The sequence below is a fragment of the Cricetulus griseus genome (genome assembly GCF_003668045.3).
Source record: "Cricetulus griseus strain 17A/GY chromosome 1 unlocalized genomic scaffold, alternate assembly CriGri-PICRH-1.0 chr1_0, whole genome shotgun sequence".
Lineage (NCBI taxonomy): Eukaryota > Metazoa > Chordata > Mammalia > Rodentia > Cricetidae > Cricetulus > Cricetulus griseus.
The window spans coordinates 36,914,643-36,932,661 of NW_023276806.1; the positions used below are offsets into that span (position 1 = coordinate 36,914,643).

General features: G+C 44.2%; 1 long non-coding RNA gene across 1 annotated transcript in view; it reads right to left on the minus strand.

The window, feature by feature from the left end:
• LOC103161905 overlaps positions 1-17,316 on the minus strand; it is a 33,932-nt gene extending 16,616 nt beyond the window's left edge. The window contains exons 1-3 of the long non-coding RNA XR_003481234.2: positions 17,108-17,316; positions 15,822-16,030; positions 13,585-14,732 (exon numbers count right to left, since the gene is read on the minus strand). This is a non-coding gene — a long non-coding RNA (uncharacterized LOC103161905). The remainder of the gene's footprint in view (positions 1-13,584; positions 14,733-15,821; positions 16,031-17,107) is intronic.
• Positions 17,317-18,019: the final 703 nt, after the last annotated feature.

An 18,019-nucleotide genomic window follows, 5' to 3' on the forward strand; every position in this document is an offset into this window, starting at 1 on the left:
GCTTTGGCAGTATTGCCTCGATATTTACTAGAGAAGACACCACAAAAGAGGACACCTCAGAGAGACCTGAGCTCGTGGAGACCTGAGCTCTCGAGACCTACCATCACATTTCCAGTTTATTTCAGTCAGATCTCATGCTTTTGTTCAACTAGTATCTGAGGCTGTACCACCCAGTCCTCACAACCCCTCCTAAATGTGCCTGGTTTTCTGGCCTGAGAAGAGTGTGTAGGCCTGGTGACTGGCTTGCCCCCCGACCCTCCCCCTGAAAATTTCTGAGGCCAGGGAGGTCAGGTGAGAGGCAGTCTGGTCCCGGGGATGGCAGCCACTGGGTTTGAAGGAGGATGTTTCTGTAAAATATTAAGTGGGAGTTCAAGGTGCACCCCCCCACCCCACCCCAAAAACCAAAAAACTCTTTCTGCCTTGCATCTATCTTGCATCTGTACAAGCCTGGCCAATCTCTTGGCAGGAAGACTCAGTGCTTTAGGGGAAAGGAAGCCACAGAGGAAAGCTGATCTCACTGATTGAAAGCCGATCACAAAGCAACAGGGCTGCTCTTTCTCCTGACATCTTCGGATTTATTCTCCTGGACCCCACCCCCCACCCCCAGAGGGCTCCCCCAGTTCCAAGCCAGGCAGTGGGTATTTGGTAGAACCACTCTTCACTGAGTTAGAAGAGTCCTTTAGGAATTACAAACTAGATAGTTCAAAGCAGCCTGGGAGGGGGGCGTTTATGACTAACTTGCTTTTCTTGACTTAAGAAGTTCCATGAAGAATCAGTAAGATGTTTTTAGAGGGCATTGGGGCTCATGTTTCTGTTCATCTGTTGTTCTTTTTCTGCTTAAATTTCAAATAACTATTTGGATAGAGACTATTTATTAAGACAGAAAGGTCAAAAATCTTTCCCTCCAAAAAGCCAAAACCCAACCTAGGCTGTTTTCTTTCACAGAAAGCCCACAGCAGTGTTGTGAAGGGCAATGGTCTCCTTGCTTGGGTGTTCCACGCTGCCTTGGCTTTCTCTGTCAGGATGCTCTCCTTTGGAGATCAGCCACCACGTTGTATTTAAGCCATGAGATGCTACCTTGCTGAAAACTAAAGGCCCCCTCCACCAGGCAGTACCAGCTTGCCACCATCTCAGAGACCTGTCTTGGAAGTGGGGTCCATCAGCCCTATGCCAGACACTTGATAGTTTACAGCTCCAGCCAACATGTGATTGTAACCCCATGGGAGATCTTCCAGCCAAAAACTGCTCTCAGAGTCCTGACTCACAGAAACCAGGGAAGATAATAAGCAACTAGTGTTTTTTTAAGCCACTAGGTTTTAGATTAACTTGTTGGGCAGCCTGTGGTCCTTGCGTCTCTCCCTTTGTGGTTAAGGAGTGGCTACTCCAGTGTCTAAGTATCATCATTTAGGTAAACAACATATCGTATCAGGGCACACTGCAACTGGTATTGTAATAGGTATCAATATACTAGACTCTTCTGAATCCATATCCAAATGTGGGGGTTACATAGCTCAGGGCCTCCGTACTGGTTACATTCACATACTCTCCTCGAGCAAGGGCAGGACCCACGCTAAGGCTCCTAGATGAGCTGTGTATCTTTAGCACCATCTAGCTCACTGAGGGAAGCCCACTGCCGCAGCCCTTCTGCTGATTTCAAAGGCACTGATTTCGTCAGTGCCAACCCACTTCTAACATTAAGTATGTCAACCAGCAAAGGCTCTGCTGCTCACAGACACAAGGCTCATGGAAGGGTCTAGAAGAGGCATTTCTGGAGTATGAGCTTCCTAGAACACTGGCTTTCTTCCCAAGGGTGTCAGTTCCTACTGAAGAACCATGACTGTGCCTGGGATACAATGCAATTGGCAGAATGCATATGAGGTCACTCCCCCTGGATGAAGGGTGAATTACAGATGTTGTAACACCCTAGCTACCTCTCTTACATCACGCTCATTTCCTCTTCCAAGCTCCACCAAGCCTCACTATGAACTTTCACTTCTGAGGAGCTTTACCCGTTCTAACAGAGAGATGGGCTTCCTTTCCGATACTGCCTCCAGCTGAGCCGTAGGTAGCCAGTGGCTCTTAGACCAGCTACATTTTAATGAGAATAATGCTAGAATGTTAGGTGCCTATAGGTTCTGAATGCTCACTATGTGCAGGCCTCCTACTCAACCCTTTTTATGCATCTGCTCATTGCATTTCATTCCTCCAGCACCTTCTGGGAAATAATTGTCGGTTTCCCATGGGGAGAAGCTGAGAGATACATCTCAAATCCCACAGCTTTTACCAGAAAGAACCCCTTGAACAGATGAAAAAGCACAAAGCCAAGGGTTTCTGTGGTGATAGGTTCAGAAGGCCGTGAGAGGCTAAGAGGGACACAAAGGAGCTCCCTTCATGAATCTGGACAGTTCTTCAAAGAGGCACCCATGAAGAGTGGAAGAGACTTGACTTGATGGAAAAGAGTCATAGATTTAGATTAACTCAATGCTTAGAAGGGGATGGATAAAAAAAATTAAAACATCACTGTCATCTAATATCACAATAAAGGAAATAACCTGTGGTTTAGGTAATTACGTTACGTTAACACTAAGGATACATCACTGTTGCTTCTCAACACCTATACCCTCAGAAATATCTACTTCTTCATTTTGATTCTTGCCTCATTTCCTCTTTTATGCTAAGTGATGCCATTTATATTTGTTGATGCTGGACCCCACTTCCCTCTCAGCATCCTGCCTGCCTTCCCCAATTTTTTCATTCATATATTGGTAAATCACGTGCTTGAGTGTATTTTACTTAATGTTCTAGAACAGATCCAGGAAAGTCCCCTCTCTTTCTAGGGATATTAGCCTCTACGTAAAGGCCTCAGATGATTGGTCCAGCTTTGACTCACACCCATTCTCATAGGTTGGGGGCAGGAAGTGTGGAAAAGTGACGCTTCATTGCTCAGTACCCATGCGCTCTTCTGTAGACTAGGAATTTACTCCTTTTGGGTAGGCAGGGGGCACTTTCCTATCAGTGTCATTCCCAGTCCTCAGGCCTGGCTGGTCAAGGTCGTGGTAAAGATCCATGTTTGACTGCTGGGTAACAGCCTGGGAGCCTTTCTTCCATTCTCTGCTAACAAATCTGAGAAGAGTTGAGCTTGGGGTCAAAGCCCTCCTCTTTGCTCTCACTTCAGTAGGGACCACTACAACAGTTGAAGTTTCCACTCAGGCTGGTTAGAGCTGTCCATGGCTTTACACCCCTCACCCACCCAACCCCACCCCTCCACACAGGGGCCACTAGTGCCACTGCATTTGGGCACTGTCAGAAAAGCTCCTAACAGGGAACATAACTGTTTACTGTGTAAAACAGCACATGGAAGGCCAGTGATGCTGGATGCTGGCAGTGAATGAACCTAGAAAAGTACAGTCACAGAGAATTTGCTGGACCATATTGCAAGAGAATAGGTGGCAACTTCCCAGAAGACAGTATCGCTTCAGGGAGGGGGTGAGAGTTCTCTGTGGCAGTTGAAGGAAAGTACTTGGTCTTATCATCTTGGGATTCACTTAAGCCTGTATCTGTGGCATCAGGCAGAACTCTCGATTTCTTGGTGGATTTTAAACCAGGAGATGATGCCCATGCCTTTAATTCCAACATTTGGGAAGCAGAGGCAGGTGAATCTTTGTGGCTTTGAAGCCAGCCTGATCCACAGAACAAGTTCCAGAACATTCAGGGCTACATAGAGAAACCCTGGGGGGGGGGGGCCAGGGGTGAAAAATAGTTGATTTTACAGTACATGTTGTTTTTCTTGAGACTCACATTTTTGTAAGATGTCATGGTCATTAGAGGTTAAGCTCCAAAAGGTCATGGTCTGATGGTTAAAGTGTGGAACTTTTATTTTTGGCCTTTTGTCTGTACATACCCCCCTCCCCAAGCTAGCTAGCACCTGGTAGAAAAACAAGGTCAAATCATTGACAAGGACAAAAATCCCACTTCTGGAGCTGCTTCAGGGCTGAGTAGGGGAAGGAAGAGGCATTGCTGATTCATCACAGTGGTTTCAGAACCGTAGTGCATAGAAGGCTCAAAAGGAATTTTGGGAATGGGACAGGTTTGCATCACAAGCTGCCAAAGGCCACACTGTGACCCCTTTGGAGACATAGAGTCCCTCAGTGGTAGGAGACAGGTCTTGATGGATATTATCCTTGAGGCGATACCATCTGGAACTCAACGGCTTGCAGTCTGGAGGACATCAATAGTACCAAAATAGCCAAAGCAAGAGCCAAAAACACAAAGCAGAATTAAAAAGAAAGGTGTTTCAGGAACTAAGACAGTCTAAAGCCATCGGGAGAAGTTACTCAGGAGTTGTCCTGGCCAGGTCTATTAAATTCTGGAAGATACAGATGTTGAAGGAAGCAGGGACTGAAAATGTGGAGCACGATAAGAAATCCAGTTAGAGAGACATTGGCAGTGAGAAGAAAGAAGAGGGTCAAAGGCCTGGCGCAAGGGGACACCTTTACCCACTAGGGAAATCGGCAGGAAGATAAAAGCCTGTTGTATTGTGAGGACAGAGAATTTGGGTTCTGGTTTTCCTTCAAAAACCTTTGTAAGATAGGAGAGACTTAAACCTCAAACCAGGAAGCAGTTTTGCTGCTTGTTGCCCTGATAGGCCAGGGCACTAGTGGGGAGGGGGTCCTCTGAGGTCTGAGACCCGAAGGAGGACTTAAGACATGTTTTGTGGACTGGTGTAAAGTGCAAGTGATGCCTGATGATGGCAGTGAGAAGCCCAGCTGTAGTGGGGGGTGACAGAGCTCTTCTCCAGCATGAGGCACTGATCAGAGTGGGATTTTATTTACTCGGAGCCAGACAAATTAGTTCTGAGAGAAGGGCATAAATGTCTTGAAGGGACTTCTGTCATTCAAGAAAGGATTTGTCTGGTAGAACAAAGTATGGGTGAGCTTAGATGTTGGGAAGACACCTCCCATTTGAACAGTCCCCAAGTCGGGAACTGTGTTTCATGAAACTGGAATTACTAACCTCAGTGAAGCTGGGCATGGCATGGCACTCTGAGGAGATGTAGCCTTGTTGATAAAAGTGTGCCACTGTGGGGCCTTGAGGTTTCCTATGCTCAAAATACTGCCCAGTGTCTGAGACCAGTTCCTGATGCCAGCAAGATGTAGGACTCTCAGCTACTCTCCAGCTCATCTGCCTGCACGCCGCCATGTCCCACCATGGTGATAATGGACTGAACCTTGGAACTGTAATCGAGTTTTTACCTTTATAGGAGTTGCCATGCTCAGGGTGTCTCTTCACAGCAATGGAAACCCTAACTAAGACACTGCTCTAACGGGCTCTCATGTTTTCTCTTTGAGCACTGGCTGGAAAACAGCCTTTGTTTCTGGAGACGTGAGCTCAGGTAGCAACTTCATGGAGTTTGACGGCTGTTGGGTTGCTTAATGTGATGAGAGAGGTCTCCTATAAATGACTGAAATTGGTCATTCTAATAACTGTTTCTGTATTTTCTTAGTAGTACCGAGTCCCATGTCTGAACTGGGTCAGGAAGGGAATCTGACTCAAACTTTGTTTTTAGAATTACTTGTTATAATTTAGCTATGCTTCCCCCTGGACTCAAGACTAGGTAGTTAGACAAAAACGAACTCTTTCCTTTGTACTGTGAAGGTCAGTGAGACTCTGTTCAGGTTACTCATAGGAATGCACATATAAGGAGAATCCCAGGCTTTACTTGCTCTTCTATCATTTACTATGTTGGATCAGGATCTTGTTGACCGTGTGACCATTCCTGAACACTTAGGGGACATATTTTCCTCTGGTGACTCTCCTCTTTGCAAAATATGTCTGTGGTTGGAGTTCAGCTTTTGGGATCACCATGGCCTCTCTGATCAAGAAGATATGTGACTTACCAGAGATGCTGGGCCCTTTTAACCAAATCCTCTAATTCCCTGATAACTTTGGAAAACAATGACCAAAATAGTAAAAGTCATTTGTTGTTTTTGTTCTTTTTCATCCTCTTGGGTTAGACTTCCAGGTTTAGTTGCTGAACACCCAGGTTTATGGACCTGTAACAGTGGCCACATTCAAATGGGAGCTGGAGAAATGGCTCAGCAGTTTAGAGCACTGTCTGCTCTTCCAGAGGACCTGAATTCAATTCCCAGCACCCACATGGCAGCTCACGAGTTTCTCTAAGTCAAATTTCAGTGGATCCAACACCCTCACACAGACATATATGCAGGCAAAACACCAGTGCACATAAAATAAAAATACATTTTAAAAAACCTTTAAGAAAAAAGAAATGATGGATTTCAGTTTGAACTTTTGAGTACGTATTTAGACAAAGCTTAGACAAAGACAGGTTTAAAAATAAGTCCCAATTCTGTTATGACTCAGCTTTTTAAGTAGTTAAAAGTTGGCAAGCATGGCAGAAAACATAATTATCTTGATAAAACACAAACTCTGTTTTTTTATGGTAGTTTGTATAAATGTTACCAAGATCAGATGAAAACCTTAAGCAAATCTCACTGTCATAAACAGAGTTTTAACCTTAGGAAGTTAATGAGCTTTAAGCATATGTGCACACTATCTTTGGGTTTTATCTTTCACAAAACTCCTGTGGCCTTGTGATGCTTATGTTTTTGTGTTAAGACATTTTTTGTTTTGTTTTGGAAAAATTTAGTCAATTTACCTTAGGCCAAAATCTTACTTTGGTTTACAAAAATATTTTCATATCAAAGGATCTTTCTTACTTTCGTGCTTTTTATTGTTCTCTTCTACTCACTGGCTATTTTTAATACTTTTTTAAGAATTGTGAGACAAAGTAACATAGCAAATACATCTACCAACTCAGTGGAAGAATTTAATGTAAATTATATTCATAGAATTTATGACACGATAACAGTCTAAGCTCACCTGTCCACATATTGTTGAGATACAAATAAAATTTTTGTTCCCTGTAAGTCTTAGGAGGAGTTTTTGTGACTTTTAAAAGGCTCTTTTGTAGATTCTTTCCTGGTCTTAAAAGAACCTGAGAATTACTTTTCAGTAAGATCTTGCCCAAATGACAAAACTTTCAAATTAAATGACCTTGAATTAATAAAATTATCTTGATTAGAAAATGCAGTACAAAAAATACACAAACAAAAATATCTATTTGTTAACTCTATAATTATAGTTTGATATACAAAAACAATTATCCCAGCCTGGTGACATGGCCCACACTAGTGAGATGGCTCAAGATGATGAGATGATCCAGGATGGTGACATGGCCCAGGCTGATTACATGGCCTAGGCTGCTTAGATGTCCTAGGCTGTCGACATGGCCCACAGTGGTAACATGGCCTACAGTGGTGACATGGCCCACAATAGTGACATGCCCCACAATGGTGACAAGGCCTAGAAAGTCAGAGCGCTTGTCATACAAATCTGACAACTTGAGTTCAAGCCCTGACCCCCTCAGGAAAGCTCAGGCTGGATGTCAATGTCTAACTCCAGGCTCTGTCAACACACTTGTAAGTCCCCATATTTGCCAGGGTAGTATGAGAGAACTCTCCTATTTTACCAAGCAGTCTTTCATTTCCATAAATGTTTATTTAGTGCACATGGTGTGTTTGTGTGCAATGTCTAAATGTGTGAGCTTGTGCATGACAGTAGGGGAATGCATACACCATGGGTGTGCACACAAGTTCCCAAGGTTCTTTTTTAAATCATCCCCTTTCATAAACCCTTTGGGTGAGTGTAAATAAAACAGTGTGGCCATTGGGTGCAGTTACACACTTGTCTGAGAAGGAGGCCACTAAAAAAAAAAAAAAAAAAAAAAAAAAAAAAAAAAAAAAAAAAAAAAGAGGAGGAGGGGGAAGCAAGTGTAAAACTTAGATGTTCTCATTTGTCCTTGCTGTTACCTTTAAAAGGTGTTCACAATAAGGACTGGTGGCTTCTTTACCACATCTTTCATGATGAGCTTTCATTATGACAGGTAGTATTTTTAATCCCTAATGATATGGTGAAAAAATTAACATGCGCTGGAGAGATGGTCCAACAGCTAGAAACACTGGCTTCTCTTGCAGAGGACCCAGGTTCAGTTTCTAACACTAGCATGGTGGTCCACAACCATCTGTAATCCTAGTTCCAGGGGATCAGATGCCTTCTTCTGACCACAGGCATCAGGTACATGTGTGATGTACAGGCACACAGGCAAGCAAAGCACTCACACACATAAAATAAAATGAATAAAATCTTGTTAAAAGCCTCATGTCAATATCATTCAAACTTTGGCTTTCTTTACAGGGTTGTCACATTTTCCAGGGGAAACAAAAACAATCTTTCAAGACATAGATAAAAAAAATTTTTCTGGAATATATTTGTTTAACATCTTGGAAGAGGATAACGATAGGTTGTGTTTGGCAACAATACATTACTCGTGAGCTAGATAGGTATAAAGGACCTTTGAAATCCCCAGTTACTTTTATTCATGTGGAGACTAAGCTCCCCTGCTGAAATGAACTCAACGTTCATTGTAAGGAACATCCCTCTTTGTTCTCTGGAGTAAGCACACTCTGGTTCTGTGCCGGAACCCAGCAGTAGTCCAGTCCCTTCCATCACGGTGGTCCCTGGCACAGACATCGAGAGGAGTGAATGGAGGTGGCTGGACCTGCTTGCCTTCTCCTTCCTCCCCATGACATGGAAATGGGACCAGAAATGGGATCTATCAGATACTATTTTCATCACTATTACAAAATACCTGGAAAGGTAATTTAAAGAAGGAAGGAGCCAGATTCAAGAGGAGACAGCCTTCCATGGAGGGAAGGTGTGGTAACAGAAAACCGAGGTAGACAATAAGGAAGCAGAGAGAGACGGATGCTAATGCTCAGCTTTCTTCCTCCTTTTTTCTTTTTATTCATCCCATGGGGTGGTACCACTGATTTTCAGGGAAGGTCTTCCCTCTTTAGTCATATACATCACTTTAATGACTCTGAACTCCATCACACTGACTGTCAAGAGCAACCATCACAGGGGAGAAGTAAACAAATATCCTCAGTCCCCTTCCGGAGTCTGAACCTGAAGAACAGAACAGAAGCCAAACACCTGCTGGAGGTAGCAACTCAACTGTAAGTGGTCTCAACTCTGGGGAGCCCTATGGCCATGTCTTCAAAAGCAAGTATCACCTTTGGGGGAAAATGAAGTGTAGGGTAAGCCAGCTTAACTCCAGACTTGGCTACTTTCTGCCTATGTGACTTTGGATGAGGAGCTAGGCCTTACTCGTCTCTTTAAGATAATAATTGATGCTACCACTTTGGGTAGAGGATGAGATGGGTAGATATTTGCACACAGGGGCACCACCTAGAGTGCAGAGCGAAGTCAGCATGGCACAGTGTGGGGGCTGGTGTTCTAGGGTTATAACTTGGTGGTCTGAATAAGAATGGCCCCCATAGACCCATATGTTTGAATGTTTGGTCCCCAGTTAGTGGTACTGTTTGGGAAGGATTAGGAGGTGGGGCCTTGTTAGAGGAAGTGTGCTACTGGGGGTGGGCTATGACATTTCAAAAGCACATGCCATTCTCAGTTAACTCTCTGTGCCTCCTGTTTGTAGATCAGATGTAAGCTCTCAGCTGCTGCTCTAGTTCATGCCTGCCTGCTGTCGTGGTTCCTGCCACAATGGTCATGGACATACCCTGAGACTCTAGGCCCCAATAAACTCTTTCTTCTGTAAATTGTCTTGGTCATTGTGTTTTGTTGCAGAAATAGAAAAGTAACTAAGACACTTTCCTCATATGAGCTACAAGCCTTATACTTCCTTTTTAATTATTTACTTATTTTTTATGTGCATTGGTGGTTTTGCCTCCATGTATGGGTATGTAAAGGTATCAGATCCTCTGGTGCTAGAGTTACAGACAGTTGTGAGCTACCACATGGGTCCTGGGAACTGAACCTGGGTCCTCTGGAAGGGCAGCCAGTGCTCTTAACTGCTGAGCCATCTCTCTAGCCCCATAAACCTTATACATTCCCCTTCCCCCAGGTTGGAGAAGATGGTTTTCCCAAGAGTTCTAGAGTCCTGGCCCTTTACCGGTCACCACACGATGGCCCCTGCATGCACTGCTGTACCCTGGAAAGAAGCTTTGCTCGTTCTTTCTGTTCAAGCATGAATGACATCACCACCCCAGTCCCTGAAAACTAGAAAGGACATAGAGGGTGCCTTGCAGAGTCCTCCAAGTGTTTCCAAGACATTGCCAGAAGCAGACACCACACCTCCAAGCAAACAAAGGTTGGGCAAGTATTGTTTACTCAAAGAACACTGTGCACTGGTGACAAATCCATGAAGGCATGAGGTACAGAATGTAACAAAATACCCACAGTTAGATGTGAGGAAGGAGGCAACTGGGGGTAGCAGACTGAGAGCTAGCTGAACCTCAGAAGGGCCCCAGGGTCCTGGGTACATCTCCTATTCTTGCTGGCTATGGGTTCTCAAGCAGGAGACAGCATTTCTGGGCCCTTATGCGCCAATGGGTAATGCCAGGAGGGGGCGTTCAGCCAAGTTAATCTGAAAATTCCTTCAGTACATTTAAGAAGTTGAAAGCTGGGGAAGAAATAATAAAGCAATTTTCTCTGCATCCTGGATCCTGAGCTCTCAAGACGAGGTCAAGAAAGGGTCATCAGACAGAAGGCTGAAATAGCCACTTTGCCTATTGTTTCTTTAAATGTTTTAAATCATTTGTGTATATGTATGTGGGTGAATATGATTGTTCATGTATGTGCATGTGCACATATCAGGGCACTGTAGAAGCTAGGTGCCAAACTCTTTGATGTGCTATCCTCAGGAGCTGTCTGCTTTGTTTTTTGAGAGAGTCTCTCACTGGAACCTGGGGTTCACTGATTAACATAGGCAGGCTGGCCACTGAGCCCGATGGAGCCACCCATTTCCATCTAGCCAGCAATGGGATTGTAACATGTGCTATCACACCTAGCTTTTTACATGGAAGCTGGGGTTTGAATTCAGGTCTCAAACTTGCTATGGCCCCAGCCCCTAAATGTTTTAAATCTTTGAACTCTCTACTGGGACAGAAATAGCAATGAGAACATTAGTGCGCTGAGGAGGAAACTTGAGGTGTGGGGGAGGGACGCGCTGGCTGTGCCCTAGTTGACTAATGGTCTTGTTACAGAATGCAGGCCTCATTGTTTTGCACCTGTGAATGAAACCAAGCCCAAGCTTTGTTTTGCAAGAAGAGTCAGTGTCTACACAGACTGAGAAGCCCTGAGGGGAACAAGGCACCCTCATGTGCTGAGGAACAGGCTGGACTTGGGTGTGCCTGTCTCAGGCCTGCTGCCCAGAAGTCCACCCTAAAGAAAAACCAGCCTAAGCTAGTAAAGACCTCATTCTTCCACAAACAGCTGGAGAGAAAAGGTTGCAGCCCCACTAAGTCTTTCTTTCCTTCTTTCCTTCCTTCCTTCCTTCCTTTTTTCCTTCCTTCCTTCCTTCCTTCTTTCCTTCCTTTCCTTTCCTTTCCTTCTTCCTTCCTTCCTTTCTTGCTTGCTTTTTTCCCTTCCTTCCTTTTACATCCCAGCCACAGTTTCCCCTTCCTCTCCTCCTATTCCTTACCCCACCTCTCCTCTGCTCCCCCCATCAATTTATTCCTCTGTTTCTGTTCAAAAAGAGGCAGGCCTCCCACGGGTATCAACAAACCATGGCATTATCAAGTTGCAGTGAGACTAGGCAACTGCCCTTGTATTGAGGCTGGGCAAGGCAACCAGTATGAGAAATAGGTTCCCAAGAACCAGACAAAGCATTAGGGATAGTCCCTGCTCCCATTGTTAGGAGTCACACAAGTAGACCAAGCTACACAACTGCCACATATATGTAGAGGGCCTAGGTCTGGCCCATGCAGGCATTTTTCAGTTGTTGTTTCAGACTCTGTGAGTTCCTATGAACCAAGCTAGTTGTTTCTGTGGGTTTTCTTGTACTGCCCTTGACCCCTTTGGCTTGTACAATCCTTCCTCTCTCTCTTCAGCAGAATTCCCCTATGGGGCTCTGCATCTGTTTCCATCAGTTACTGGATGAAGTCTCTCTAATGACAATTGGGGTAGTCACTAATCTGATCACAGAAGAGGAGCAGTTCAGACTATGTGTCCACTATTGCTAGGAGTCTTAGCAAAGGTCAACCTTGTAGATTCATGGGAGTTTCCTTGCATCAGGTTTCTACCTGATCCTGAAACGCCCACCCTTTTCCAGTCATCTCTTTCAATACTCTCCTCATCCATCCACCTCCTAACCTGATCCCTCAAACTCCTGTCCCCAGCCACCCCCAGTCCGCACAGGTCACCTTCCAGGAAGTGGCTGAATGTCTTGAATAACTTCTCGTCACCTCCCTGGCATCAGCTGGGCAGGAGTGGGGTTTCCCATGGACGTTCTGAGTGGCTGCTTTTGCAGCCACTCCAAGGTGAGAACACTCACAACGGAGCAGAGAAAGGGTAGGTTTATCTGGAACAAATGTCATCACCCACTCTGGCCCAAGATTAAGAACAAGCTGTAACCTGGAAACCAGGCCCACACCCTAAGCAAACACACCAATGTGGGCTCTGAACCTGACAGCAGTTCTCAGGTGTCCATGGCCCTCGTTGTCATAGTCCTCCCACCTACAGTGCTTTAGTCTGCTGTCCTTGAGATCTTCTCGGGATCAAAACATCTCTCTGGGAACCTGACCTCCTTCCTGTGTAGACACACACTGTGTCCTCCTTACTCATGTGTGCCGTGTTCACATCCAATTGGCCTCTGTCCCAAGTGCCAATATGGCAAAGGAAAATGTGGCAAATCCTCTGGCTGGCAGAGGATTTTAGGGCAGATGATGAGTGAGTAAAGGATAACTTGGCTCAGAGTTGGAAAGGTAGCATCTTCTTCCCATTAACTCACACGTGAGGAAAGAGCCTGGACCGCCTGGGGCTAAGGGAGCAGCTGGAAGAGTACTCCACACCCTTGGGAAAGGGAGCTTTTCCCACTCGAGAGCATTTCCCCACTCCGAGACAGTAACCATCCTTGATAAAAAGTGTTTTGTTTCCATTTGATCAGCGAGACACCGGTGTTACTAGTGTGCCGTGCTGCTGCAGTAAGGCCAGCTTGTCAGTCACTAACCTTAAACTTACTGGGGAAGTGCCTCCAGGGATGACAGTACTTTGTGAGCCACACAGAGAGGTGAACAAAAACAGATTTGGTTCCTGTGGTCATGAAGTGGGTGTGGGAAGAACAGACATGAGAGACTGAGAAAGCAAACAATACCACAGAGGATTGGCTCGACCAGGAGAAGCCCAGTGACAGCATTTACTAACTAGTGCTGGAAACCCGCACAGGCTCAGACCTGGCTCTTGTTTCTATTTTTGTTTTCCACAGCCCTCAGGGTGGAGGGTTGTGATGGCCCCACAGAAAGAAGGCCTGGACCTTCCCAAAACCCTCCTCTTCCCATTGTCAGAAATGCCATGAGGAGGAGAGAGATGATGAGATGCCCAGGACTGAATCACAGGGAAGTCAGTTCTGGACCCAGCAACCAAGAAAGGCTGCCATTTGGACTGCCCCCAAGGACTGTACAAACCTCCCCCAGCTCAGTCACTTACCAAGAAAGGTCCTTTCCATTTGGAGTGGAAAATGGGATTCTCTTTGCTGCATGCTTGCTGGAGCCTGCTCCGTCCTGCAGAGTGGATTCTATGCCTTCACTCAATTTAAAATGATCTTTGCTTTCACAACTTGTATCTCATGTCTCACTCGGTTCTTTGTTTGAGACACAAAGAACCTAGAGATACAAGATGGTCACTCGGAGTGTTCCTTTTCCTTTACCAGAGGCTTCCCAACTTAACTTGAAGAGCGGCTTTCATATAGCTTGCCTTTTTCAAACTACTGAGTGAAATTAGTCATGCTTTGTTCCTAATATGGTTACATTGAATCTTTTTCTGTTTTTCATATCACACTGTCTATTTGATTAGCATACTGAGGATGGGTGGCTGAGCCCAGGTTCTTAGGGCTGTCAAGGCCCAGGCTCTGATCCCAGCAACCCCACTAACAAAGTCTCCCAGTAAATAAGTGACTTATTTAACTCGAAGCCACAAGAACTAAGGCTGTACCAGATGACAATAAGCTAGGCCCTGGAGATACCACTGTGACCTAAACAGAGACTAACAGGGTAACGGGTTATCAAAGAAACAGTAGGCAAGTACTTAGTCACGTTAAGATTAGTAGTGGTATTACTGCCAATGGTCAGCTGTAGGCTGTCTGGAGCCATCTTGGGAACCAACTAGCAAGCCTTAGTCTAATTTTATAATCTGGACATTATGCTGACCAGATTTAAATTGTAAAAATAGACTTTATTGTTGTTTTTAACCACAACCTATACGTTCAAACTTATTTTAATTTCAGGAGTTACATTTAACATAAAAAAAAAAAAAAGCTAAGACACAGGTATCAAAGCTCTAGGGAACGAAGTTTCTGGCCCAACAAGTTAGATACTCCAATCTATCTAGCAATGAATGATTGCAGGTTCAAAACAGCTCCTACAGAAATATCACAATGACACCACATTTACATGGCACTGGTGAGATGGCTAAGTGGATAGGGGTGCTTGCTGCCAAGCCTGGTGACCTGAGTTCAATTCCTGGAATCCACATAGTAGAAGGGAATAATCTACTTCCACAAGCTGTCCTATAAGGACCTCATTTGGGCAGCAGTGTACTCACAAATTTTAAAATTTAAATGTAGATGCATAAGAACTCTAGAAGAAACAAACATAAAAACATAACTAGTTATTTACATGATAATTAAAGCTGATGTTTTTACAACTTCCATATTTAAAATTTTATTTAATAGATGCCTTTTTTTGTAATAAATTTTTAAAACATCTGTTCAAATATGCAACAATCTTGTTTTCTTTGGGGTATTATTCAGGCCTACAGTCTTATTCTTTGTGGGTGTTCACTGTGGCCTCCTTTTTCTCTTCCTATATATATTTCCTGAATGAAGGAGTAGACAAACACTTAGAACCAGAGCAAGACAAACTAATGAAATGTTTATGTTAAGCCAGGATTTCCCAACGAAATGTCAAAATAAAAAACTTGGGTTTTCTTTGTTTAATATTTTTAATTTTAAAAGATTTTTTATTGGTTTATTTTATAAATCTGGGTATTTGGACTGCATGTGTGTCTGTGTACCACACGCATGCTTGGTGCCCACAGAGGCCAGAAAAGGGCATCAGATCTGAAACTGAAGTTACAGGTGGTTGTGAGCCATAATGTGGGTGCTGGAAATCAAACCAGGGTCCTCTGGAAGAGCAGCCAAGTGCTCTCAACCACTGAGCCAGCTCTCCACCTCTGTTTGGAGTGTCTGACAAAAAGATCTATTAGCCAGATATGTGGCATATACCTATGAGGGCTGAGTTTTAAAGGTCAACTTGGGTTACACAATGAGACTCGGTTAAAAAAGAAAGAAAGAAAGAAAAGAAAAAGGAAAAAAAGAGAAGAAAAATGAGTCCATTTTATTTGTCTTACTCAATTCTTGGCTATTTCGTTTGTTGATATGAACTTTGGGTATAAGTAGATTAAATTAAAAAATAAATGTTTAAACACATTCTGACATTTCATATTTCTCAAAATTCCATTGTTTAAAAGTTATCTGCCTTTTATCAAATAACATCCTCCAGGCTTCTCAAGAAATCTCATTTCTTATCCACAGATATTTGGATCCCATCAGAATATGGCTTTCATTTATAACTACATCTCCTCTGGAGTCTTTTGCCGTCTGCTTGGTTGTTATGGGTAATAAATTAGAACAGATAAATAAAAAGTATTCAATAGCAGAATTTTACCCTGGAAGAGTTGTGAGTGATCACTTGGTCTAACATCCCTCCCAAACAAGGAATCCCTTGCAAGCCTCGGCCAGTAGGCTTCTGGTTTCTGCCTGAACTGATGCTGGGAGCTCACTGAATTCCAAGGAAATCGTGTTGGGTTTTTTCAGGGCTCTTCTTATCTTTAAATCTGCCACAGATGAAGGTTTCCTTTTGTTATACGTGCATTCCTGTTGAGCACATAAAAAAAAAACAAATGTTCAAAAAGCTTTCTTTGTCCGAAGAAGTAGAAATTGTATTTTTCATTCATTCATTTAGCGTAGTTTTGAACACCTACTGTGTGGTGAGTGTTATCTGGAGGACTGGGGACAGAGCAATGGTTGAGAGACAAGGCTACTAGCCCAAGATGTATTTACACTCATTCTGGAATAAATCTTCTACTCATATTTTCCTTCTCTAATTAAATGCATACATTGTCAGTGAGCAGATGGGAAATAGTCAATGTTAGCTCAGATCCAAGAATATGTAGGGATTTCTTGTATACCTCTTGAAATTACTGGAGATCCCCAAGGGAAGGTTAAACTGTCCTATTGGACTGGGCTGGACATGTTCTAGGTTAGCACTGTTTAGACATTAAAGAAATGTAACCAAAAAAAAAGAAGAAAAGAAAGAGAAAGAGAGAGATGTAACTTATTTCATCCCTAAAGCTAGGGGAGCAGGCTATCCCATCCAGAAAGAAGAGATAAAACAGGCATGTACCAGCAGACTGCTTATGCTATATGCTATATGTGTGTATACATATATACATATGTATATATACACATATATATGTATATACATATGGTGTACTATGCACATAAACACACTCATTTATTAGTCCAGCACATGCACACAGTCACATAAAGGTGGAAAGATACTGTATGTCACTTATCTCATTGCTATGACAGAATGTCTGACAAGCAGGGACTTAAGGGAGAAAAGATTTGTCCTGGCTGGGGGGTTATGGGATGCAGCTCTTCTGCCACGGAAGGCCCTGTGGCAGCAGGTCCTGAGTGGTGTGACATGAGGCTGGCCCTCCTTCCCTCCTCACATTTTGGTGGAATAGACAGCGGAGGACAGTGAATGCCAACTCAGCTGGCTTCCTAGCTTTCCTTTTTACACAGCCTGGGTCCCCAGCCCATGATGGTGCCACCCTTGTTATGGGGTGGGCAGGGGCTCCCTTCAGTTAATGCCTTCCAGAAGCATCCTCACAGACACTCTATACCCAGTCAAGTTGACGAGGAAGATCAACCATGGAAAACACCCACCTGATTTTCAAAATTATTATGTCAAGGTAATGGATTGTCGATCCTTTTCCCTTTTGTTCTTCTGTACTTCACTATCCATTTTCTGAAAATGAAAAGTATTACTTACAGCAACCCGATTATACAAAAACAAAGCAAACGGAACAGAGCCAGTCCTGCTGAAAGTTCATCTAATGTTGCCTCAGGGCCTTGTTTCTCCTAGCAACTTTTCCACCCCCACCTCTTTGTCTGCCAGCCAATAATAGCTCTCAGCTCAAGCCTCAACTCTGAAACAAGTTTCCCTGATGTCCCTGGGGCCCTGCAACCCCTCCCTTTCTTTGTGCACCTGCTGAGCGAGGCGTGTACACAATGGAGCCACCTCGGTATTGCCTGCTTGCATGATTGCAGTACCCACAGGCCTGGCCCTGACTGGGCCTTTAGCTCTGACCCCAGCCTCTAGCAGGGTGTCACATTTCAAGCAAAAAGTCAGAAGGCATGTGTAGCCTGAGGCACCTCATGTGGGTCAGTCCCATAGCTTCCCAAGGGCTTTCATTCAACTCATTCCTCCCCAACCTCTGCCTGACTCCCTTCAGCCCACCAACTAAACTACACCACGCTTTAGTTTATCCAGGAGCTTCTACAGTGTGGAGTGTGGATCCAGCTCATTTGTTCAGATAGATCATCCATTCACACATGTGTCCCGTTCCTCCCCAACTATGCATCCAGCCCTGAACAGATCATGCTTCCTGTTGGGGGCACAGAGGTCCTTGTGCTCGTCGAGAAGCCCTAAGAGAACCAGGAATGTTAATCGTGTAGGGTGGGGTGTCTCCTCGATGGAGGAGATAAAATTCAGGTACCTGCATTCTATCCAGAAGGCTGAGAGTGGATTTTGACCTGGTGACCTTTTTGCTCTCTGCAAAGGCAGACCTCACTTAC